General features: G+C 54.2%; 1 non-coding gene and 3 pseudogenes across 1 annotated transcript; all 4 read left to right on the top strand.

The window, feature by feature from the left end:
• The first annotated feature begins 3,588 nt into the window (after window positions 1–3,588).
• Window positions 3,589–3,779, top strand: LOC143429489 (U2 spliceosomal RNA). The gene has a single exon (XR_013102551.1). It is a non-coding gene; the product is annotated as a U2 spliceosomal RNA (small nuclear RNA).
• A 7,352-nt stretch (window positions 3,780–11,131) lies between these two features.
• LOC143429511 (U2 spliceosomal RNA) lies at window positions 11,132–11,338 on the top strand (annotated as a pseudogene).
• A 7,352-nt stretch (window positions 11,339–18,690) lies between these two features.
• On the top strand, window positions 18,691–18,897 carry LOC143429509 (U2 spliceosomal RNA; annotated as a pseudogene).
• Window positions 18,898–26,187: 7,290 nt separating this feature from the next.
• LOC143429508 (U2 spliceosomal RNA) lies at window positions 26,188–26,394 on the top strand (annotated as a pseudogene).
• The last annotated feature ends 342 nt before the right edge of the window (window positions 26,395–26,736 follow it).

The raw sequence follows: 26,736 nt of genomic DNA, 5'->3' as shown, positions 1-26,736 counted from the left end.
GTTGCAACATGCGGTGAAACCGAAATCGAATTAGAAGTACGCTTAAACCAATTAAAGTTAAATTATAAATTTTAGATAACATTATTAATATTCCATTTGATGGATTTTTGGGAGACGATTTCCTAAAACTGTTTTTTCAAAGAATGGTAAACAACGTTTTAATTGGCTTGACTAATAAATAATGTTTCGTTTATCTGGACGATGTTGTTTTTATACGGATCAAGTTTAGACAACCACAATAGGAGACTGCTTAACATATTTTCTACATTGCGAGATAGTAATCTAAAATTGCAGCCCGACAAATGTGAATGTAAAAAAAAATCTTGCTAATACTTAGGATATATAATCGACAAAAGCATAGAACTCAATCCGAAAAAAGTAGATTGTATTCAACGTAATGTGAAACCGAAAAATCAGAAAGTAATTAAAATGTTTCTAGGACTGGTAGGTTATGTAAGAAGTTGAGGAAAATGGAGTAATAATTCGATGGCTCAACATCTACTGGGCGTATTTATTAGTGTCTCACCCGATGGTTCGTACAGGAATGCCTTCTTAGGCCATTCGTATTAGCTTCCAGGACACCCTCAACGCCATGGCCCATCCGTATGTTTAGGCAAGGCCCCGGGGAGGGGCGATGCCGCAGGGAAACACACACGGCCCTCGTTGACCGCTCGTGCACCCCGTTACCCGATATTACTTACAGTTACCACCGGAAATTTATAGAAAACTTTTTTACTGTTGCTAAACCGCTAACTTAATTATTAAAGAAGGACGCTACCTTCCTTTGGACGGATATGCAAGAAGAAGCATTTCTTACCCTAAAAAGAAAATTAATGCACAAACGCATACTTCAGTATCTGTATTTTTCGAAACAGTTTAATTAAAGTACTGACGCCTCTAACGTGGGCATTGGCGGTGTCCTATCACAAATCACAAATACCACGGATTTACCAATCGCCTATTATTTGTGCACTCTTTACAAATCAGAACAAAATTTTTCAACAGTAGAAAAAGAACTCTCGGCAGTAGTTAGGTTAGCGGAAACATTTTAGACCTTATTTATATGGCCGAGAATTTATAATATGTACATACCGATCACCGACCGTTACAGTGGTTGCTCAATTGTCAATATTCCGCTTCTCGTTTGGTTAGATGGAGACTAAGACTTCAAAAGTATCAGTAACAAATCAGATATAAATCAGACAGCAGGAATTCTAATGCTGCCGAACCATTGGGTTTAGTTAACGTAACAATAAGAAAGTAGAACGAAGATTGTATAAAGTTTGAAAAAGGAAACCAAAACATAATCATATTCGAAAAAGTTAGTTCTCCAATAAAGAAATTAAAATAAATTATCCTTTTATTCTGATCGCAAGATCTTGATGGAAGCAATCAGTATTCAAAATACATTTCTATCAAATTCAATTCCAATAAAATGACTCCATCGACAAACGGTATTCATAAGTAAGAAAACCAAGAACAAATCATTTTCATATCATTTTCTACTTGCACACATTCTGGTAAAATAGAACTTCGGGATCTTTTCGAGTGTTTAATAAACGCACGTCATCACATTAAAGAAGAAAAATTCCTTTTGATTCCCTCACATAAAAAACTCGATATAAATCCTATGCTTTTGTCTAAGATGTTGTGATTAGTATTTTCGAAAAATGAAGTCGTACCAATTAATCGATCGTAGCAAATTCGAATCTAGTACTCGAGAACAAATTCAAGAAATATTACGAGAAAATCATAATTTTCCTGACATTGCGGATTCAACAAAACATATTGTAAAGTTAAGGAACGTTATCATTGGGATACAATGAAAAATGATATCAGAATGTACGTCAAATCCTGTTCCTCTTGTCAAATGAACAAAACCAATTTCAAACCTACTAGACAACCGATGGAAATCACTAGTAGTAGTTAGCTTTAACTCAATTAGCTTTAACTGGCAATAAATTTATTTCAATAATGCAGGACGACTTGATTAAATTGAACTTTGCAGAAACGATATTTAATCACGAAGCTCTAATAATCGGGAAAATTGTAACTAAAACCATTACGTGTTTCGGTATTTCTAGAACGATATTATTGGTCGAAGATGCTGATTATATATCGTAATTCCTTAAAGATTTAACTAAATTGTTTAAGACAAAACATTTATCCACTACACTGTATCACCCATAAACAAATGGAACGCTTGAGCGATCATATTTAACCTTTAAAGATTGCCTTATACAGTATGTTCAATCCGACCAAATGGACTGGGGGGAGAAATACCCATCTTCTGCTACACTTAGTTATAATATGTCAAAGCACAAAACAACTAACTTTACTTCATATGAATTGTCATTCGGTTTTAAAGCAAGGAATATTATGACAGAAAGACTAATCCTCGGGCAATTAAAATTAACGATTTCGTATACATTTAAACAAAAGAAGACTAATTTATCCAAGAAATTGTGTCCAAAATTCAAGGGACCGTATAAAAAAAAAGTATTTTCAGACAAAACGGTACAAATTCAAATAGACATGCGGCTAAAAAAGTGTCATACTAATCTATTGAAACACTTTGTTTCAGATGTTGCCCATTAATACTTTATCCATTCCCCTTCTATTCCTACCTTACGTGGTATCTTTCGCTTATATTAACACTGCTCAGAATCAGTCTAGTGACATATTTTATAATAATTTTGTCGAAAGAGAAACTACTAATACTAAATTAACATTACCTGCATTTGAAAAAGCAAACCACCCTTTATTTCAATCTCTAAGCTACTGCATAGAATTCTTACGTCCTGTTTGGTGCAAAAAAGCGAAAGCCTTTACACTCTACTTATTAAAAAAACAAGTTCTCATACCCTCGTTTCGTGTTAATATGTCTATTTCACAATCAAAATACACAAAGTGCTTATTTTTATGATTTTTACATATTTTTACATATTGGCTTTAGTTTCCAAGATATATATAGTGGACATTTTTAGAAAATACGGAATTGTTGTTGAAAAAAAACACTCATCTATTACAATTGTGCAGTTAAGATAGAAAACAATTATGTAATTCTCTTATTTTATAAACAAAAGGTTCGTATTCTTACTCTACATTATCGACTCAATCAATGTGGCATCAAAACTAACCGATATTAAGTTACCGCACATAATACGTACATATCAATTTCTTTTTCTTTTATACAGAAAATGTAGAGTAAAATTGATATCCATTGTATTATACAAATAAATATACGGATATATGTGTACAATATAATACAATAGAGGTAGTTTTAATACAGATTGTAAGTAAAAAATACCGCATACAAATTTTCAAAATTTATCAATTTTTTTTTTCAATACGCTAATCACTTTCAGTTTCCATACGTAATTAAAAATATATTTTCATATTATTTACAACAGAAGAACCCTCTGTGCATCAATATATGTGTGGTAATGTGCAATGTAAGATAGCTAACAATTCACGAAACCAGTAGTTCTGAAGTTCACCGCTACGCGTCGGGCATGGCCTACCGTTTCTCGCGAGCGTATAGATACCCCACAGGGTACATAAAGATGTTTTAAACGTTGTAAAAGCATCGCTTCTCGGCCTGATGGCTAAGATCAAAGTGTAGTATCTGTTCTTATCAGCTTAATATCTGATACACTCCTCATTAGGAGTCAGAATATTAACCTGATTTTTGGAAAAAGGCGGACCGCTGGGGCTTGCTCCACCTCCGCCGCGAGTCGACCCAGTATTGCAGTGCCTCTGGGACCGGCTCAATAAGAGTTCCAAAAATCAGTTTTCTGCACTCTATATCACTTGATCTTCCCCATCAGTAGCTTAAGTATTTATTTAATCTGTGTTTTTCCGACTCGCTCACCGGAGTGTCGCGTTATCATCCGCGTCGCGCGTGCTGTGCTCGTGTTTGGTGCAGTGTTCAGTGCGTTCGGCTTGCTGGTGGACTCTGGACTTGGTAAGTCTAACACTTGGAATTTCGGTGGAGGTCCCTTCCGCGTAGTTAGTTTAAAGTGCTCCCGATGCGGTGGTGTTGAACGCATCGGGTAGACGTTAGACGTCCATACGTGACGTCCCTCCTCCTAGGTCGACCATTTCGACCTCCGAGGAGTTTGAATCCGAGTAGATTCGGTTTGTCTGACCTTATACCCGGTTATAAGTGTAAACTTTACACTTATAGCCGTTGGTTTTGAATTCGACCTCTCCGTGTTTTGGGTGTTAGACTGTTTGCACGTACGCCCGTAAATCGAATTTTTTGCTCGATTTTACGGGTCGTCGCTGCGAAATAGCAGCAATTAGTTTGATTAAAATCACCGATTTATTTGTTTTAATTAAGAGATCGGGGTACACGGAGGCCCTTTACACCCCGTGTAACTCGATACGTCGCGGTCCGGAGTTTTCCAGGCCGTGTGGAGTGTCGTGGAAAGTTAAACCGTTTGCGGTTGCTGGTCACGTACGCGAAGCACGGTTCGTTCGTGCGGGGCTGTGTCCACCGGGCACAGCGGAATTGTTTTATATTATTTTATTCTATTTATTTTATTAGATTCTCCGTCGTCGTTAATTCGTATTAAGTGATTAATTTATTCGCGTTCGCGTTCGGGATTGTCCGTTGTCTATTCTGTGTATATACTTATTTATTCAATTTGTCCTTTGTCTTACGTGTTCGTTCGCTCGACCGTTAACCGTTTGTGTTTGCTCCGGTGAGCGTTTGTTTTATTATTTCGACTTATTATTTTATTAGACGAGCCGAGCGATTGCGTTGCGACACTATCGTAACGATGGCGGGTACAAATAGCAGTGTGAATTCTAGTAATGGTGAATGCGTGGTGAAGCTATTGTACCCGTTCCCGGCAGAATTTCCTTGCCCGTTCTGCTTTGTCGGCAGAACTGCGTGCAAAAAGGGAGCGTGTGTCTATCTGAGACACACGGATTTATTTAAACACCTAAAATTACATCACCCCGGTGCGATTAAAAGGTGGACCTGCGCTGAGTGCGGCTTCGCCGACGATAGCGCTTATGCGCTAAAGAAGGTGAAGGCGCACCACCAGGTCCGCCATCCAGCCACCGGGGGTCCGTGTGTCTCCGTTAGACACAACTCCCTTGCAGGGAGTGCCGCCCGCGCAACGCCCGGCGATAGCGTTGCCGAGTCGCGACCCGTTGACGCGGTGGAGGCGTTCTCCACCGAGAACGAGGCTTCCTTTCCCCCTCTGGGGGCGTCCCCGGTGACCTGTGGGGGCACTACAACGTGTGCCTCCACTACAACAAAAACAACAACAACAACAACAACAATAACTACACCGATAATAACAGCTAATAATCGATCCGCTGTTTCTAGAGCATCGGGGACGGCTGCTTCTACTGCAACCAAGACGACTATGAGAGGGGCCTCCTCCACCAAGTCAACGAGGATAAGTGCAACCACCACCACGCAACCCCGGCGAGGAACTCGTCCACCCACCGCCGGGACAACAAAAAGGACAAATACGACCACGACCACAACAACAACAACGACAGTGGGTTCGAGCGCCGCTACCAGGAGCACCGTTACCCTCGCGGCGCTATTTCAACGTAGCCGGCGCTCCTCCGCGGACGAGGCTAGCCCGAACACAACGAGGACCAGCAGCGGGTCGGGGGTCAAGGGGAGAAGTTCAGGGGGCACCTCCACCACGCCCCCTGCCCCCGCAAGGGGGAAGAAGAGCCCGGCGGCGCCCGCAGCAGCTGGGAGGAAGAGGCGGGCGTCGACCGAGCCTCCCCAACCCGACCCGCCCAGAAGAATTCTTCCGTCAAGGAAAGTGACCCCAACCACCACCTTCGCGGAGGTCACCCGGGGCAGCCCGTCCGCCGTGGCTGGAGCGGCGGTGGTGTCAAGAAACACCAGAGCTACGTCTCTCCCGCCCGCGTTGCCCAGGATAACGCGGGCGGCAGCGAAGAGAATGGGGGGCGCGTCCACCACCTCCAGCGCCCCCCCAGCGACACCACCACTGCAGGGCCCTCCACCTACGCCCTGCAGCGCTCCGGCCACATTAACAACCACGACGATGACGACCACGGTCCGTGGCTCTCCAATTATGACGGTGGCCGTCGTGTCACCTTTGGCGGTCACCGTCGCGGCGCGGACGCCGCCAGCCACGGGCCGCGCCTCCACCCCGCCAGCCAGGACGACTCGGGCGACGTCCCTCCCGCCCGGGTCGTCTGCGAAGAGGCCTATCCGGGGACGCCTGTCCCCTCCGGGGGGCAGAGGGGACACCCAGACCACCGGGGTGTCCCTTCGGGTGGAGGCGCGTGGGGAGGGGACCGAGAAGAGGAGGTCCCTACCTTCGCCCAGGCCCCTCCCCACCATCCATGAGTCATCATCGTCGTCATCGTCGGATGATGAGAGAGCGCCGGCGGCCGCTCCCAAGGAGGGACCGGCCCGGACAAGGCGGAGGCGCCGCTGCCTGGGAAGCAGCGGTACCAGCAGCAGCAGCAGTAGCAGCAGCAGCAGCAACAGGAGTAACACGAGCGCCGCGAGGGGACGATCCACGGCAACACCAGGTGCGGCGAGGAGAAGGCGGTGGGTGGACCGCACCATAACCACCACGGATTCGTCGGGGGAAGAGGAGGCCCCAAGGCAGCCGTCCCCGCGGGTGGAGGGAACCGGTCCCTCCACTCGAAGGTCACCGAGGCTCCCCAGGGAGGAGGAAGGGGGCCTCAATTTAGATAATTTATTACTAGAAAATAGATTTTATTCGTTGACTGACCGGGCAACTAGTCCGGTCAATAATGACAATTGTACTGACTCCCCCGGGCGAAACCGGGGGTGTGTTTGTGTGTGCAGGTGTGGAGGCGCGCGGGGCCCGCCCGCGTCATCATCCCGGGGCGGCGTCGTCGTGGAGGCTCCGGTGAGGACGGCCCCGTCGAGCATTCGGGAAAGCCACCCGGTGAGTGCGACACGTGGGTATCGCGCGGGTACCAGAGGCGGTCGTGCACCTGCAGCGACCGTGGGGCGGCGGCGCGGGACAGCGACATCGGGCCTCCCGGCTGCTTGCGAGCGGGTAGGCGGGGCGTCTCAGCCTCGGGCCCCGCGGCAATCTAGGGTGCCCCATCCCCGAGGTGGAGGTCGCGACGCTGCGTCCGGCGCGCCACCAACCGGTAGACCCCGATCTAGGGGACGCCGGGAGGTGGACGTTGCCGCAAGGGCGCGGTTAGTGGCCTTCGCGGAGGGGGTGGGATCACCCGAGCAACTGGAGGCGCTCGCCACGAAGGTGGACGAGTACTTTCAGGGGCGGAGGGCCGCGGGACCCGGGGCTGGCGCACGGAGTGCCGCCTCCAACGGGGGGGCCGGTCGGCGCCGGCCAGTCGCGGGGAGTGAGGGGCGTCGGGGTGATGTGGCCAATTCGATGGTGAGCGATGGCCCTCCCAGCGTCCCGGATCGCGTAGGGGAGGCTACCCGAATCCAACGTCTTTTCAGGGCGGATCGGAAGCGCGCGGTGCGGGAGATTCTCGCCGGAGAATCTCCCCATTGCAGTGTGCCCCTGGAACGGGTCCAGGAGCACTTTACGAACGTTTACTCGCTCCGAGCCCGCCCTGGTAGCCTTCCCTCTCTCTATGGGGAGGACCCGACCACTGAGTCGAACGATGCCCTGGTTTCCCCCTTCACGGAAGCCGAGGTCAGCCGTCGGTTAAAGCGGATGAAGCTTGCTTCTTCCGCCGGACCCGACGGTCTGACCTATGGTGACCTACGGAGGGGGGACCCAGGAGCGGTCCTCCTTACGGCGGTATTCAACACCTGCCGCCGCATGGAGAAGATTCCGGGGCGCTGGAAGCAGTCCAACACCGTCCTCCTTTTCAAGAAGGGTGATCGCGAGGACCTATCGAATTGGAGGCCTATCGCCCTGGGTGATGTCACCCCCAAGCTCTTCGCGGCGGTCGTCGCCGATCGGCTCACTCGTTGGGCCGTAGTCAACAAGCGGCTCAGCCAAGCACAGAAGGGCTTCTTGCCCTTCGAAGGCTGTCTGGAGCACAACTTTGTGCTTCAGCAGGCCATGGCTGCCGCTCGTAAGCAGCGTAGGGAGGTGGTGGTGGCGTGGTTGGATCTGGCCAACGCTTTCGGATCGGTTCCCCACGCCACCATCATCGATTCGCTGGCCGGTGCCGGCGCTCCCCGGCCGCTCATCAACATCGTCGCCAGCCTTTACGACGGCGTGGCGACGCGGGTCCGTACCGCTGAAGGGTACACGCCCTGGATCCCCATGAAGTCGGGGGTGAGGCAGGGCTGCCCACTTAGCCCGATCCTATTCGACCTTTCCATTGAGGCCATGGTTCGCGGGGCCGTGGACTCGGTGGAGGGTCTGAGTGTGAGAGGGCATAAGGTGACAGCCCTGGCGTACGCAGACGACGTGGCACTCGTCGCGTCATCCGTCGACGGAATGGGAAGGCTGTTGCAAGCAGCAGAGGGGACGGCTCGGCAGCTGGGGCTCTCCTTCAACCCCTCGAAGTGTGCAACCCTGCACATCAGAGGGGACGGGAGGGTTTCTGGCACCGAGTTCCGTCTAGTCGGGGGACTCGTTCCTGCCCTGTCGGAGGGGCAGAGTTACGAGCATCTGGGAGTGCCGACCGGGGTTCGGATCGACCAAACCCCGTATCCGACGATCCAAGCCTTATTAGTAGATCTTCGCGCGGTCGACGATTCCCTGCTCGCCCCCTGGCAAAAAATCGAGACCGTGGCGACATTCCTGTTGCCACGCCTCGATTTCGCGTTCAGGGGAGGCCACGTGCGAAGAACCGCTTTAGCCGATGCCGACAGGGTCATCAAACGCACGGTAAAGAGGTGGTTGCACCTCCCGCAGCGTGCCAGTGCGGAGCTGGTCTATATCCCCCCCGCTTGGGGTGGGTGCGGCCTTCTCCCGCTGGTGGATCTGGCCGACGTGGCGACCGTGTCGCACGCGTTCAGGTTATTGAATGCGAGCGATCCGGTCGTTGCGGACTTGGCCAGGTCAGCGCTGTGTGACGCCGTGCGGGAGAAGGCCGGTCGGACCCTTGGGAGCAGGGGCCTTGCCGACTATCTCTCCGGCTCTTTGTCGGGCGAGATGGCGAGGCCATCGGCGGGCCGGGCTTCGTTCTGGTCGCGAGTAAGGAACGTCGGGATTCGTTCTTGTGCGCGGCTTGGATTCAGTTGGAGGTGGGACGAGGTTCGTGAAGAACTCTCGGTCGTTTGTCGCTCCCGGAATGGGCGTAGCGTTGTTGTGCCGCCTGCTGCCAAGGGCCAAGTCACGCGGAGGCTGAGGGCAGCAGTGGGAGAGTGCTACCTGGAAAGGCTTCTTCGGAAGCCCGACCAGGGGAAGGTTTTCGACGCGACCTCCCGTTGCGCGGTCAGTAACCACTTTCTGCGCACCGGGGGGTTTGTCCGCTTCGCTGATTGGCGCTTCGTTCACCGGGCCCGCCTCGACGTGTTGCCGCTAAATGGAGCACGTCGGTGGGGGACCGGTGACAAGCGTTGCCGGCGTTGCGGGCATGAGTTCGAGGGCCTTCCCCACGTGCTCTCCCACTGCGGTCCTCACTCCGCTGCCCGGCAGCTGCGGCATGACAACCTCGTTCATAGGCTCGTGGCGGCTGCCCGTCTGCCAGGGGAGATCCGGGTCAATAAGCGCGTCCCGGGAGTCGACGGCGAGCTGGCAGCCCTGCGTCCCGACATCGTCGTGGAGCACGGGCTGTCGAAAAACATCGTCGTGGTCGACGTGGCCGTGCCTTTCGAGAACACTCTCGAGGCAATTGAGGAGGCGAGGATGGCGAAGATACGTAAGTATCAGCCCCTCGCCGAATCATTGCGGAGGCGCGGCTACCGAGTCCACGTGGATGCGTTCGTCGTCGGCGCCCTGGGCGCGTGGGACCCGGGAAACGAGTTTGTCCTGGACCTGCTGCGCGTCTCTCAGCGTTATGCAGCGCTGATGAGGCGTCTCATGATATCTGAGACAATAGCCTGGTCCAGAGATATCTACGTGGAGCATGTATCCGGGGTGCGTCAGTACCGGGCTCCACGGGGTACGTCCGAGGCGGGGTCGACATCGGCGGCGCTGAGCGGGAGCAGTGGAGGCGCCCGCGTCCCTGGGGTGGTGTCGCCTGCGGATCCTTAGTGCCTCCACATCTGCGGGCGGAGAGGACTAGCCGCGGGGGTCTGTAGTAAGCTCTCATTTGCTTTATCGTAAAGTATTTTATTTTAATTTATTTTATTTGTTTTGTTTGGCCTGTCTGGTCTGCGCTTCCATCGCCTCCACGCGAAATGAGAATTAAACTGATCCAGCCTAACTTATTTTACTCAACTTACCTTATTTTATGGTATCGGATTTAGTTTATTTTACCTCATTGGATTTTATCTCATTTTATTTTATTTTATTTACTGATTTACTTATTAACGTATTTTATTCTCCTGACTTACTCTATTCTTATTTTACCTACTCTATCGTGGATTGTTTCATCGTACCATAACGTATCCTTTCTCATTTCGCCTTTCAATGCCCTCTTCTTATTATTTTTATTATTGATATTAGTTCTATATTTCTTTATGCGCCCACCTGACTGTGCCATACTATATAGTACTTTAGTATTTTACTTGGTCTGACTGTATTATCTTGTCTATTCTATCGTACTATATTTATTTATTTGCCTATTCAATAGTTTCATTATTATTTTACTACAACTCGAGTACTAAGTGTTGCTTATATGGACCCCCTTGGTGGCTGCTGGGACCTCTCGGCCCTTCATGGATGACTACAGTAAGGCGTATATCCGCACATTGTCGCTCTCAATTCGCTGAGCCCATCGTGCTACGCGCCATATTATGTTAAAGATAATGTATTTGTTATACATAAATTATATACCTTTCTTTATGGTTTATACTTTATATTTATGTTATTATATTGATACTCTATCGAAAAGCTAATTGTTAAACCGTGCCTTGTGTCACGCTGTTATTGATATGTTATAATAATTTATTGAACGTTGCAAAGTTCACTCTACTGTAAATCTGTTATATTGACAATGGACGCTTTAGGGACTTGTCCCACAGCACTACCCTATGTAATATATTTCTACTTTATGATTGAATTTGTGCGGAAACAACACGAATGATCCTGTATACAAGTGTATACCCCTGGGGCTTCGGCCCCGGGGGAACATTAATTGCTAAAATAAACGTCTTATCTGTTCTTATCAGCTTAATATCTGATACACTCCTCATTAGGAGTCAGAATATTAACCTGATTTTTGGAAAAAGGCGGACCGCTGGGGCTTGCTCCACCTCCGCCGCGAGTCGACCCAGTATTGCAGTGCCTCTGGGACCGGCTCAATAAGAGTTCCAAAAATCAGTTTTCTGCACTCTATATCACTTGATCTTCCCCATCAGTAGCTTAAGTATTTATTTAATCTGTGTTTTTCCGACTCGCTCACCGGAGTGTCGCGTTATCATCCGCGTCGCGCGTGCTGTGCTCGTGTTTGGTGCAGTGTTCAGTGCGTTCGGCTTGCTGGTGGACTCTGGACTTGGTAAGTCTAACACTTGGAATTTCGGTGGAGGTCCCTTCCGCGTAGTTAGTTTAAAGTGCTCCCGATGCGGTGGTGTTGAACGCATCGGGTAGACGTTAGACGTCCATACGTGACGTCCCTCCTCCTAGGTCGACCATTTCGACCTCCGAGGAGTTTGAATCCGAGTAGATTCGGTTTGTCTGACCTTATACCCGGTTATAAGTGTAAACTTTACACTTATAGCCGTTGGTTTTGAATTCGACCTCTCCGTGTTTTGGGTGTTAGACTGTTTGCACGTACGCCCGTAAATCGAATTTTTTGCTCGATTTTACGGGTCGTCGCTGCGAAATAGCAGCAATTAGTTTGATTAAAATCACCGATTTATTTGTTTTAATTAAGAGATCGGGGTACACGGAGGCCCTTTACACCCCGTGTAACTCGATACGTCGCGGTCCGGAGTTTTCCAGGCCGTGTGGAGTGTCGTGGAAAGTTAAACCGTTTGCGGTTGCTGGTCACGTACGCGAAGCACGGTTCGTTCGTGCGGGGCTGTGTCCACCGGGCACAGCGGAATTGTTTTATATTATTTTATTCTATTTATTTTATTAGATTCTCCGTCGTCGTTAATTCGTATTAAGTGATTAATTTATTCGCGTTCGCGTTCGGGATTGTCCGTTGTCTATTCTGTGTATATACTTATTTATTCAATTTGTCCTTTGTCTTACGTGTTCGTTCGCTCGACCGTTAACCGTTTGTGTTTGCTCCGGTGAGCGTTTGTTTTATTATTTCGACTTATTATTTTATTAGACGAGCCGAGCGATTGCGTTGCGACACTATCGTAACGATGGCGGGTACAAATAGCAGTGTGAATTCTAGTAATGGTGAATGCGTGGTGAAGCTATTGTACCCGTTCCCGGCAGAATTTCCTTGCCCGTTCTGCTTTGTCGGCAGAACTGCGTGCAAAAAGGGAGCGTGTGTCTATCTGAGACACACGGATTTATTTAAACACCTAAAATTACATCACCCCGGTGCGATTAAAAGGTGGACCTGCGCTGAGTGCGGCTTCGCCGACGATAGCGCTTATGCGCTAAAGAAGGTGAAGGCGCACCACCAGGTCCGCCATCCAGCCACCGGGGGTCCGTGTGTCTCCGTTAGACACAACTCCCTTGCAGGGAGTGCCGCCCGCGCAACGCCCGGCGATAGCGTTGCCGAGTCGCGACCCGTTGACGCGGTGGAGGCGTTCTCCACCGAGAACGAGGCTTCCTTTCCCCCTCTGGGGGCGTCCCCGGTGACCTGTGGGGGCACTACAACGTGTGCCTCCACTACAACAAAAACAACAACAACAACAACAACAATAACTACACCGATAATAACAGCTAATAATCGATCCGCTGTTTCTAGAGCATCGGGGACGGCTGCTTCTACTGCAACCAAGACGACTATGAGAGGGGCCTCCTCCACCAAGTCAACGAGGATAAGTGCAACCACCACCACGCAACCCCGGCGAGGAACTCGTCCACCCACCGCCGGGACAACAAAAAGGACAAATACGACCACGACCACAACAACAACAACGACAGTGGGTTCGAGCGCCGCTACCAGGAGCACCGTTACCCTCGCGGCGCTATTTCAACGTAGCCGGCGCTCCTCCGCGGACGAGGCTAGCCCGAACACAACGAGGACCAGCAGCGGGTCGGGGGTCAAGGGGAGAAGTTCAGGGGGCACCTCCACCACGCCCCCTGCCCCCGCAAGGGGGAAGAAGAGCCCGGCGGCGCCCGCAGCAGCTGGGAGGAAGAGGCGGGCGTCGACCGAGCCTCCCCAACCCGACCCGCCCAGAAGAATTCTTCCGTCAAGGAAAGTGACCCCAACCACCACCTTCGCGGAGGTCACCCGGGGCAGCCCGTCCGCCGTGGCTGGAGCGGCGGTGGTGTCAAGAAACACCAGAGCTACGTCTCTCCCGCCCGCGTTGCCCAGGATAACGCGGGCGGCAGCGAAGAGAATGGGGGGCGCGTCCACCACCTCCAGCGCCCCCCCAGCGACACCACCACTGCAGGGCCCTCCACCTACGCCCTGCAGCGCTCCGGCCACATTAACAACCACGACGATGACGACCACGGTCCGTGGCTCTCCAATTATGACGGTGGCCGTCGTGTCACCTTTGGCGGTCACCGTCGCGGCGCGGACGCCGCCAGCCACGGGCCGCGCCTCCACCCCGCCAGCCAGGACGACTCGGGCGACGTCCCTCCCGCCCGGGTCGTCTGCGAAGAGGCCTATCCGGGGACGCCTGTCCCCTCCGGGGGGCAGAGGGGACACCCAGACCACCGGGGTGTCCCTTCGGGTGGAGGCGCGTGGGGAGGGGACCGAGAAGAGGAGGTCCCTACCTTCGCCCAGGCCCCTCCCCACCATCCATGAGTCATCATCGTCGTCATCGTCGGATGATGAGAGAGCGCCGGCGGCCGCTCCCAAGGAGGGACCGGCCCGGACAAGGCGGAGGCGCCGCTGCCTGGGAAGCAGCGGTACCAGCAGCAGCAGCAGTAGCAGCAGCAGCAGCAACAGGAGTAACACGAGCGCCGCGAGGGGACGATCCACGGCAACACCAGGTGCGGCGAGGAGAAGGCGGTGGGTGGACCGCACCATAACCACCACGGATTCGTCGGGGGAAGAGGAGGCCCCAAGGCAGCCGTCCCCGCGGGTGGAGGGAACCGGTCCCTCCACTCGAAGGTCACCGAGGCTCCCCAGGGAGGAGGAAGGGGGCCTCAATTTAGATAATTTATTACTAGAAAATAGATTTTATTCGTTGACTGACCGGGCAACTAGTCCGGTCAATAATGACAATTGTACTGACTCCCCCGGGCGAAACCGGGGGTGTGTTTGTGTGTGCAGGTGTGGAGGCGCGCGGGGCCCGCCCGCGTCATCATCCCGGGGCGGCGTCGTCGTGGAGGCTCCGGTGAGGACGGCCCCGTCGAGCATTCGGGAAAGCCACCCGGTGAGTGCGACACGTGGGTATCGCGCGGGTACCAGAGGCGGTCGTGCACCTGCAGCGACCGTGGGGCGGCGGCGCGGGACAGCGACATCGGGCCTCCCGGCTGCTTGCGAGCGGGTAGGCGGGGCGTCTCAGCCTCGGGCCCCGCGGCAATCTAGGGTGCCCCATCCCCGAGGTGGAGGTCGCGACGCTGCGTCCGGCGCGCCACCAACCGGTAGACCCCGATCTAGGGGACGCCGGGAGGTGGACGTTGCCGCAAGGGCGCGGTTAGTGGCCTTCGCGGAGGGGGTGGGATCACCCGAGCAACTGGAGGCGCTCGCCACGAAGGTGGACGAGTACTTTCAGGGGCGGAGGGCCGCGGGACCCGGGGCTGGCGCACGGAGTGCCGCCTCCAACGGGGGGGCCGGTCGGCGCCGGCCAGTCGCGGGGAGTGAGGGGCGTCGGGGTGATGTGGCCAATTCGATGGTGAGCGATGGCCCTCCCAGCGTCCCGGATCGCGTAGGGGAGGCTACCCGAATCCAACGTCTTTTCAGGGCGGATCGGAAGCGCGCGGTGCGGGAGATTCTCGCCGGAGAATCTCCCCATTGCAGTGTGCCCCTGGAACGGGTCCAGGAGCACTTTACGAACGTTTACTCGCTCCGAGCCCGCCCTGGTAGCCTTCCCTCTCTCTATGGGGAGGACCCGACCACTGAGTCGAACGATGCCCTGGTTTCCCCCTTCACGGAAGCCGAGGTCAGCCGTCGGTTAAAGCGGATGAAGCTTGCTTCTTCCGCCGGACCCGACGGTCTGACCTATGGTGACCTACGGAGGGGGGACCCAGGAGCGGTCCTCCTTACGGCGGTATTCAACACCTGCCGCCGCATGGAGAAGATTCCGGGGCGCTGGAAGCAGTCCAACACCGTCCTCCTTTTCAAGAAGGGTGATCGCGAGGACCTATCGAATTGGAGGCCTATCGCCCTGGGTGATGTCACCCCCAAGCTCTTCGCGGCGGTCGTCGCCGATCGGCTCACTCGTTGGGCCGTAGTCAACAAGCGGCTCAGCCAAGCACAGAAGGGCTTCTTGCCCTTCGAAGGCTGTCTGGAGCACAACTTTGTGCTTCAGCAGGCCATGGCTGCCGCTCGTAAGCAGCGTAGGGAGGTGGTGGTGGCGTGGTTGGATCTGGCCAACGCTTTCGGTTCGGTTCCCCACGCCACCATCATCGATTCGCTGGCCGGCGCCGGCGCTCCCCGGCCGCTTATCAACATCGTCGCCAGCCTTTACGACGGCGTGGCGACGCGGGTCCGTACCGCTGAAGGGTACACGCCCTGGATCCCCATGAAGTCGGGGGTGAGGCAGGGCTGCCCACTTAGCCCGATCCTATTCGACCTTTCCATTGAGGCCATGGTTCGCGGGGCCGTGGACTCGGTGGAGGGTCTGAGTGTGAGAGGGCATAAGGTGACAGCCCTGGCGTACGCAGACGACGTGGCACTCGTCGCGTCATCCGTCGACGGAATGGGAAGGCTATTGCAAGCAGCAGAGGGGACGGCTCGGCAGCTGGGGCTCTCCTTCAACCCCTCGAAGTGTGCAACCCTGCACATCAGAGGGGACGGGAGGGTTTCTAGCACCGAGTTCCGTCTAGTCGGGGGACTCGTTCCTGCCCTGTCGGAGGGGCAGAGTTACGAGCATCTGGGAGTGCCGACCGGGGTTCGGATCGACCAAACCCCGTATCCGACGATCCAAGCCTTATTAGTAGATCTTCGCGCGGTCGACGATTCCCTGCTCGCCCCCTGGCAAAAAATCGAGACCGTGGCGACATTCCTGTTGCCACGCCTCGATTTCGCGTTCAGGGGAGGCCACGTGCGAAGAACCGCTTTAGCCGATGCCGACAGGGTCATCAAACGCACGGTAAAGAGGTGGTTGCACCTCCCGCAGCGTGCCAGTGCGGAGCTGGTCTATATCCCCCCCGCTTGGGGTGGGTGCGGCCTTCTCCCGCTGGTGGATCTGGCCGACGTGGCGACCGTGTCGCACGCGTTCAGGTTATTGAATGCGAGCGATCCGGTCGTTGCGGACTTGGCCAGGTCAGCGCTGTGTGACGCCGTGCGGGAGAAGGCCGGTCGGACCCTTGGGAGCAGGGGCCTTGCCGACTATCTCTCCGGCTCTTTGTCGGGCGAGATGGCGAGGCCATCGGCGGGCCGGGCTTCGTTCTGGTCGCGAGTAAGGAACGTCGGGATTCGTTCTTGTGCGCGGCTTGGATTCAGTTGGAGGTGGGACGAGGTTCGTGAAGAACTCTCGGTCGTTTGTCGCTCCCGGAATGGGCGTAGCGTTGTTGTGCCGCCTGCTGCCAAGGGCCAAGTCACGCGGAGGCTGAGGGCAGCAGTGGGAGAGTGCTACCTGGAAAGGCTTCTTCGGAAGCCCGACCAGGGGAAGGTTTTCGACGCGACCTCCCGTTGCGCGGTCAGTAACCACTTTCTGCGCACCGGGGGGTTTGTCCGCTTCGCTGATTGGCGCTTCGTTCACCGGGCCCGCCTCGACGTGTTGCCGCTAAATGGAGCACGTCGGTGGGGGACCGGTGACAAGCGTTGCCGGCGTTGCGGGCATGAGTTCGAGGGCCTTCCCCACGTGCTCTCCCACTGCGGTCCTCACTCCGCTGCCCGGCAGCTGCGGCATGACAACCTCGTTCATAGGCTCGTGGCGGCTGCCCGTCTGCCAGGGGAGATCCGGGTCAATAAGCGCGTCCCGGGAGTCGACGGCGAGCTGGCAGCCCTGCGTCCCGACATCGTCGTGGAGCACGGGCTGTCGAAAAACATCGTCGTGGTCGACGTGGCCGTGCCTTTCGAGAACACTCTCGAGGCAATTGAGGAGGCGAGGATGGCGAAGATACGTAAGTATCAGCCCCTCGCCGAATCATTGCGGAGGCGCGGCTACCGAGTCCACGTAGATGCGTTCGTCGTCGGCGCCCTGGGCGCGTGGGACCCGGGAAACGAGTTTGTCCTGGACCTGCTGCGCGTCTCTCAGCGTTATGCAGCGCTGATGAGGCGTCTCATGATATCTGAGACAATAGCCTGGTCCAGAGATATCTACGTGGAGCATGTATCCGGGGTGCGTCAGTACCGGGCTCCACGGGGTACGTCCGAGGCGGGGTCGACATCGGCGGCGCTGAGCGGGAGCAGTGGAGGCGCCCGCGTCCCTGGGGTGGTGTCGCCTGCGGATCCTTAGTGCCTCCACATCTGCGGGCGGAGAGGACTAGCCGCGGGGGTCTGTAGTAAGCTCTCATTTGCTTTATCGTAAAGTATTTTATTTTAATTTATTTTATTTGTTTTGTTTGGCCTGTCTGGTCTGCGCTTCCATCGCCTCCACGCGAAATGAGAATTAAACTGATCCAGCCTAACTTATTTTACTCAACTTACCTTATTTTATGGTATCGGATTTAGTTTATTTTACCTCATTGGATTTTATCTCATTTTATTTTATTTTATTTACTGATTTACTTATTAACGTATTTTATTCTCCTGACTCACTCTATTCTTATTTTACCTACTCTATCGTGGATTGTTTCATCGTACCATAACGTATCCTTTCTCATTTCGCCTTTCAATGCCCTCTTCTTATTATTTTTATTATTGATATTAGTTCTATATTTCTTTATGCGCCCACCTGACTGTGCCATACTATATAGTACTTTAGTATTTTACTTGGTCTGACTGTATTATCTTGTCTATTCTATCGTACTATATTTATTTATTTGCCTATTCAATAGTTTCATTATTATTTTACTACAACTCGAGTACTAAGTGTTGCTTATATGGACCCCCTTGGTGGCTGCTGGGACCTCTCGGCCCTTCATGGATGACTACAGTAAGGCGTATATCCGCACATTGTCGCTCTCAATTCGCTGAGCCCATCGTGCTACGCGCCATATTATGTTAAAGATAATGTATTTGTTATACATAAATTATATACCTTTCTTTATGGTTTATACTTTATATTTATGTTATTATATTGATACTCTATCGAAAAGCTAATTGTTAAACCGTGCCTTGTGTCACGCTGTTATTGATATGTTATAATAATTTATTGAACGTTGCAAAGTTCACTCTACTGTAAATCTGTTATATTGACAATGGACGCTTTAGGGACTTGTCCCACAGCACTACCCTATGTAATATATTTCTACTTTATGATTGAATTTGTGCGGAAACAACACGAATGATCCTGTATACAAGTGTATACCCCTGGGGCTTCGGCCCCGGGGGAACATTAATTGCTAAAATAAACGTCTTATCTGTTCTTATCAGCTTAATATCTGATACACTCCTCATTAGGAGTCAGAATATTAACCTGATTTTTGGAAAAAGGCGGACCGCTGGGGCTTGCTCCACCTCCGCCGCGAGTCGACCCAGTATTGCAGTGCCTCTGGGACCGGCTCAATAAGAGTTCCAAAAATCAGTTTTATCTAGTCAAACCCACACACTTGATCTTCTCCGTCAGTAGCTATAAGTATTCGTTTTAACCTGTGTTCGACTCGCTCACCGGAGTGTCGCGTCATCATCCGCGTCGCGCGTGCTGTGTCCGTGTGTGGTGCAGTGATCAGTGCGTTCGGCTTGCTGGTGGACTTCGGACTTGGTAAGTCTAGCACTTGGAATATCGGTGGAGGTCCCTTCCGCGTGATTAGTTTAAAGTGCTCCCGATGCGGTGGTGTTGAACGCATCGGGTAGACGTTAGACGTCCATACGTGACGTCCCTCCTCCTAGGTCGACCATTTCGACCTCCGAGGAGTTTGAATCCGAGTAGATTCGGTTTGTTCGTCCTTGTACCCGGTTATAAGTGTAAACTTTACACTTATAGCCGTTGGTTTTGAATTCGACCTCTCCGTGTTTTGGGTGTTAGACTGTTTGCACGTACGCCCGTAAATCGAATTTTTTGCTCGATTTTACGGGTCGTCGCTGCGAAATAGCAGCAATTAGTTTAATTAAATTCACCGTCTATTTGTTTAATCAAGTGATCGGGGTACACGGAGGCCCTTTACACCCCGTGTAACTCGATACGTCGCGGTCCGGAGTTTTCCAGGCCGTGTGGAGTGTATCGTGAAAAGCTAAACCGTCGCGGTTGCTAGTCACGTACGCGAAGCACGGTTCGTTCGTGCGGGGCTGTGTCCACCGGGCACAGCGGAATTGTTTTATATTACTTTATTTTACTTTATTTTATTAGATTCTCCGTCGTCGTTAATTCGTATTAAGTGATTAATTTATTCGCGTTCGCGTTCGCGTTGTCCGTTGTCTATTCTAGTGTATATACTTATTTATTATTGTCCCTTGTCTTACGTGTTCGTCCCGTTCCGACCGTTATACCGTCTGTGTTTGCTCCGGTGAGCGTTTTGTTTTATTATTCTGATTATTTATTTTATTTCGACGAGCCGAGTGTTTGCGTTGCGACACTATCGTAACGATGGCGGGTACAAGCAATGGTAATTCGAGCAACAGTGAGTGCGTGGTGAAATTGCTGTACCCGTTCCCTGCCGAATTTCCCTGCCCCTTCTGCTTTGTAGGCAGAACGGTGTGCAGAAAGGGAGCGTGTGTCTATCTGAGACACACGGATTTATTTAAACACCTGAAACTTCATCACCCCGGTGCGATAAAGCGATGGACCTGTGCTGAGTGCGGCTTCGCCGACGATAGCGCTTATGCGCTAAAGAAGGTGAAGGCGCACCACCAGGTCCGTCATCCAGCCACCGGGGGTCCGTGTGTCTCCGTTAGACACAACTCCCTTGCAGGGAGTGCCGCCCGCGCAACGCCCGGCGACAGCGTTGCCGAGTCGCGACCTCGTGACGTGGTGGATCTCTCCACCGAGAGTGAGGTCTCCTTTCCCCCCCTGGGTGTGTCCCCGGTGACCTGTGGGGGCGCAACGACGTGCGCCTCCACCAGACCGCGAACAGTTACTGCTCGTTTAAATGTTTCCAGAGCATCGGGGACGGCTGCCTCAACTGCAGCAACAACAACAACAACAACGACGACAACAACAACAACAACATCCACAGCGTCGAAGGGGGCCTCCTCGAGTACGTCAAAGAGGACAACCGCTAATACCACCACGCAACCCCGGCGAGGAACTCGTCCACCCACCGCCGGAAAAACAAGGACTACAAGGAGCTCCACCACTACAGCTACAACGACCACGACAACGACGGTAGTGGGGAGCAGCGCCGCGACAAGGAGCAGCGTCACCCTCGCGGCGTTCCTTCAACGAAGCCGGCGCTCCTCCGCGGACGAGGCGAGCCCCAACTCCACCAGGACCAGCAGCGGGTCGGGGCCCAAGGGGAGGATTTCAGGGGGCTCTACCACCACGCCCCCTGCCCCCGCAAGGGGGAAGAAGAGCCCGGCGGCGCCCGCAGCAGCTGGGAGGAAGAGGCGGGCGTCGACCGAGCCTCCCCAACCCGACCCGCCCCGACGAATTCTTCCGTCAAGAAGGGTGACCCCCACAACCACCTTCGCGGAGGTCACCCGGGGCAGCCCGTCCGCCGTGGCTGGAGCGGCGGTGGTGTCAAGGAGTACAAGAGCGACGTCTCTCCCGCCCGCGTTGCCCAGGATAACGCGGGCGGCAGCGAAGAGGATGGGGGGCGCGTCCACCACCTCCAGCGCCCCCCCAGCGACACCACCACTGCAGGGCCCCCCACCTACGCCCTGCAGCGCTCCGGCCACCCTTACAACAACCACGGTGACGACATCGGTCCGTGGCTCGCCTATAATGACGGCGGCCGTCACAACACCTACGGCGGTCGCCGTCGCGGCGCGGACGCCGCCAGCCACGGGCCGCGCCTCCACCCCGCCAGCCAGGACGACTCGGGCGACGTCCCTCCCGCCCGGGTCGTCCGCGAAGAGGCCCATTCGGGGACGCCTGTCCCCTCCGGGGGGCAGAGGGGACACCCAGACCACCGGGGTGTCCCTTCGGGTGGAGGCGCGTGGGGAGGGGACCGAGAAGAGGAGGTCCCTACCTTCGCCCAGGCCCCTCCCCACCATCCATGAGTCATCATCGTCGTCATCGTCGGATGATGAGAGAGCGCCGGCGGCCGCTCCCAAGGAGGGACCGGCCCGGACAAGGCGGAGGCGCCGCTGCATAGGCAGCAGCGGCAGCAGCAGCAGCAGCAGCAGTAGCAGCAGCAGCAACAACAGCAGGAACAGCCATACGAGCGCCGCGAGGGGACGGACATCCACGACACCAGGAGCGGCGAGGAGAAGGCGGTGGGTGGACCGTACCATAACCACCACGGACTCGTCGGGGGAAGAGGAGGCCCCAAGGCAGCCGTCCCCGCGGGTGGAGGCCCCGGTTACCTCCACCCGAAGGTCACCGAGGCTCCCCAGGGAGGAGGAGGGGGGCCTCAGTTTAGATAATTTATTGTTAGAAAATAGATTTTATCCTTTGACCGACCGGGCGTCTAGCCCGGTCAATTTTGATCAGATTACTGACTCCCCCGGGCGAAACCGGGGGTGTATTTGTGTGTGCAGGTGTGGAGGCGCGCGGGACCCGCCCGCGTCATCATCCCGGGGCAGCGTCGTCGTGGAGGCTCCGGTGAGGACGGCCCCGTCGAGCATTCGGGAAAGCCACCCGGTGAGTGCAACACGTGGATGTCGTGCGGGTACCAGAGGCGGTCGTGCACCTGCAGCGACCGTGGGGCGGCGGCGCGGGACAGCGACATCGGGCCTCCCGGCTGCTTGCGAGCGGGTAGGCGGGGCGTCTCAGCCTCGGGCCCCGCGGCAATCTAGGGTGCCCCATTCCCGAGGTGGAGGTCGCGACGCTGCGTCCGGCGCGCCACCGACCGGTAGACCCCGATCTAGGGGACGCCGGGAGGTGGACGTTGCCGCAAGGGCGCGGTTAGTGGCCTTCGCGGAGGGGGTGGGAACACCCGAGCAACTGGAGGCGCTCGCCACGAAGGTGGACGAGTACTTTCAGGGGCGGAGGGCCGCGGGACCCGGGGCTGGCGCACGGAGTGCCGCCTCCAGCGGGGGGGCCGGTCGGCGCCGGCCGGTCGCGGAGAGTGAGGGGCGTCGGGGCGATGTGGCCAATTCGATGGTGAGCGATGGCCCTCCCAGCGTCCCGGATCGCGTAGGGGAGGCTACCCGAATCCAACGTCTTTTCAGGGCGGATCGGAAGCGCGCGGTGCGGGAGATTCTCGCCGGAGAATCTCCCCATTGCAGTGTGCCCCTGGAACGGGTCCAGGAGCACTTTACGAACGTTTACTCGCTCCGAGCCCGCCCTGGTAGCCTTCCCTCTCTCTATGGGGAGGACCCGACCACTGAGTCGAACGATGCCCTGGTTTCCCCCTTCACGGAAGCCGAGGTCAGCCGTCGGTTAAAGCGGATGAAGCTTGCTTCTTCCGCCGGACCCGACGGTCTGACCTATGGTGACCTACGGAGGGGGGACCCAGGAGCGGTCCTCCTTACGGCGGTATTCAACACCTGCCGCCGCATGGAGAAGATTCCGGGGCGCTGGAAGCAGTCCAACACCGTCCTCCTTTTCAAGAAGGGTGATCGCGAGGACCTATCGAATTGGAGGCCTATCGCCCTGGGTGATGTCACCCCCAAGCTCTTCGCGGCGGTCGTCGCCGATCGGCTCACTCGTTGGGCCGTAGTCAACAAGCGGCTCAGCCAAGCACAGAAGGGCTTCTTGCCCTTCGAAGGCTGTCTGGAGCACAACTTTGTGCTTCAGCAGGCCATGGCTGCCGCTCGTAAGCAGCGTAGGGAGGTGGTGGTGGCGTGGTTGGATCTGGCCAACGCTTTCGGTTCGGTTCCCCACGCCACCATCATCGATTCGCTGGCCGGCGCCGGCGCTCCCCGGCCGCTTATCAACATCGTCGCCAGCCTTTACGACGGCGTGGCGACGCGGGTCCGTACCGCTGAAGGGTACACGCCCTGGATCCCCATGAAGTCGGGGGTGAGGCAGGGCTGCCCACTTAGCCCGATCCTATTCGACCTTTCCATTGAGGCCATGGTTCGCGGGGCCGTGGACTCGGTGGAGGGTCTGAGTGTGAGAGGGCATAAGGTGACAGCCCTGGCGTACGCAGACGACGTGGCACTCGTCGCGTCATCCGTCGACGGAATGGGAAGGCTATTGCAAGCAGCAGAGGGGACGGCTCGGCAGCTGGGGCTCTCCTTCAACCCCTCGAAGTGTGCAACCCTGCACATCAGAGGGGACGGGAGGGTTTCTAGCACCGAGTTCCGTCTAGTCGGGGGACTCGTTCCTGCCCTGTCGGAGGGGCAGAGTTACGAGCATCTGGGAGTGCCGACCGGGGTTCGGATCGACCAAACCCCGTATCCGACGATCCAAGCCTTATTAGTAGATCTTCGCGCGGTCGACGATTCCCTGCTCGCCCCCTGGCAAAAAATCGAGACCGTGGCGACATTCCTGTTGCCACGCCTCGATTTCGCGTTCAGGGGAGGCCACGTGCGAAGAACCGCTTTAGCCGATGCCGACAGGGTCATCAAACGCACGGTAAAGAGGTGGTTGCACCTCCCGCAGCGTGCCAGTGCGGAGCTGGTCTATATCCCCCCCGCTTGGGGTGGGTGCGGCCTTCTCCCGCTGGTGGATCTGGCCGACGTGGCGACCGTGTCGCACGCGTTCAGGTTATTGAATGCGAGCGATCCGGTCGTTGCGGACTTGGCCAGGTCAGCGCTGTGTGACGCCGTGCGGGAGAAGGCCGGTCGGACCCTTGGGAGCAGGGGCCTTGCCGACTATCTCTCCGGCTCTTTGTCGGGCGAGATGGCGAGGCCATCGGCGGGCCGGGCTTCGTTCTGGTCGCGAGTAAGGAACGTCGGGATTCGTTCTTGTGCGCGGCTTGGATTCAGTTGGAGGTGGGACGAGGTTCGTGAAGAACTCTCGGTCGTTTGTCGCTCCCGGAATGGGCGTAGCGTTGTTGTGCCGCCTGCTGCCAAGGGCCAAGTCACGCGGAGGCTGAGGGCAGCAGTGGGAGAGTGCTACCTGGAAAGGCTTCTTCGGAAGCCCGACCAGGGGAAGGTTTTCGACGCGACCTCCCGTTGCGCGGTCAGTAACCACTTTCTGCGCACCGGGGGGTTTGTCCGCTTCGCTGATTGGCGCTTCGTTCACCGGGCCCGCCTCGACGTGTTGCCGCTAAATGGGGCACGTCGGTGGGGGACCGGTGACAAGCGTTGCCGGCGTTGCGGGCATGAGTTCGAGGGCCTTCCCCACGTGCTCTCCCACTGCGGTCCTCACTCCGCTGCCCGGCAGCTGCGGCATGACGGCCTCGTTCATAGGCTCGTGGCGGCTGCCCGTCTGCCAGGGGAGATCCGGGTCAATAAGCGCGTCCCGGGAGTCGACGGCGAGCTGGCAGCCCTGCGTCCCGACATCGTCGTGGAGCACGGGCTGTCGAAAAACATCGTCGTGGTCGACGTGGCCGTGCCTTTCGAGAACACTCTCGAGGCAATTGAGGAGGCGAGGATGGCGAAGATACGTAAGTATCAGCCCCTCGCCGAATCATTGCGGAGGCGCGGCTACCGAGTCCACGTAGATGCGTTCGTCGTCGGCGCCCTGGGCGCGTGGGACCCGGGAAACGAGTTTGTCCTGGACCTGCTGCGCGTCTCTCAGCGTTATGCAGCGCTGATGAGGCGTCTCATGATATCTGAGACAATAGCCTGGTCCAGAGATATCTACGTGGAGCATGTATCCGGGGTGCGTCAGTACCGGGCTCCACGGGGTACGTCTGAGGCGGAGTCGACATCGGCGGCGCTGAGCGGGAGCAGTGGAGGCGCCCGCGTCCCTGGGGTGGTGCCGCCTGCGGATCCTTAGTGCCTCCACACCTGGGTTGGGAGAGTGTGTCGATATGGTCTGGAGTGAGCTTTCTTTTCTTTTCCTTTCTTTGCTTTACTTTCTTTATTTTCTTTATTTTCTTTTTCTTATTCCTTTTCTTTTTCTATATACATAGCCTCCACACTAAGAGATTAATGGCGCCTAGACACAGTCGGTGAAGGACTTTATTAATTAATTTATAATTTGTACTGTATGATATTCTTTTATATTTTACTGTATCCTATTTTACCTTATCTGACTGTTATCTTATTCTGTTTTACTGTTTGGACATTTATCGTAAATTTTAACCACTAACTTATACTATCGCATTTTACTGCAGTAGCCTATTTTATGTTCACTCTTCTTTGTTCTACGCGCCTGTGGGTGTCAATTAAATTATGATTGCACTATTTTACTATTTTATACTATTATTTTACTCATTCAGTGCGAATCATTCTTCTAATTTAGACAATGCATTAATTAATTAAACTATTTATTTCTGCCTAATTTATTCTTGCTGCTCTGGACCGATTGATGGCGCCTAATACCTCCCAACCGGACTCGTATGACTAGGATGAGGCGTATATCCGCACATTGATGCTCTTCTCTAGGCTTTCAAGTGCTGCGTGATACATGGTGTGCCAAATTCTTATAAATGTTATATATATAAAATATGCTTTATACTTTGTATATACTATCTTATTATATTGTTACTTTGTTGTTAAATTAATTTACCGATCCGTGCCTCATGTAACACGGTTGTTACTATATGTACTCAATTTATTGAATGTTATAATTCTCACCTCATTGTAATAGGGGTACGCTCGTAATGGACGCGGTAAAAACTTTTTCCCGCAAGCCTTATATTATAAATGATATATAACTAAATTCGTGCGGAAGCGATGCGAATTATTCTGTAAAATAAGTGTATACCCCTGGGGCTTCGGCCCCGGGGGAACATTAATTGCTAAAATAAACGTCTTATCTGTTCTTATCAGCTTAATATCTGATACACTCCTCATTAGGAGTCAGAATATTAACCTGATTTTTGGAAAAAGGCGGACCGCTGGGGCTTGCTCCACCTCCGCCGCGAGTCGACCCAGTATTGCAGTGCCTCTGGGACCGGCTCAATAAGAGTTCCAAAAATCAGTTTTATCTAGTCAAACCCACACACTTGATCTTCTCCGTCAGTAGCTATAAGTATTCGTTTTAACCTGTGTTCGACTCGCTCACCGGAGTGTCGCGTCATCATCCGCGTCGCGCGTGCTGTGTCCGTGTGTGGTGCAGTGATCAGTGCGTTCGGCTTGCTGGTGGACTTCGGACTTGGTAAGTCTAGCACTTGGAATATCGGTGGAGGTCCCTTCCGCGTGATTAGTTTAAAGTGCTCCCGATGCGGTGGTGTTGAACGCATCGGGTAGACGTTAGACGTCCATACGTGACGTCCCTCCTCCTAGGTCGACCATTTCGACCTCCGAGGA

Source organism: Xylocopa sonorina, chromosome 11 (assembly GCF_050948175.1).
Source record: "Xylocopa sonorina isolate GNS202 chromosome 11, iyXylSono1_principal, whole genome shotgun sequence".
NCBI classification, from domain to species: domain Eukaryota; kingdom Metazoa; phylum Arthropoda; class Insecta; order Hymenoptera; family Apidae; genus Xylocopa; species Xylocopa sonorina.
The sequence above is the reverse complement of the archived record's forward strand: the minus strand, read 5'-3'. Positions and strand labels throughout refer to the sequence as shown.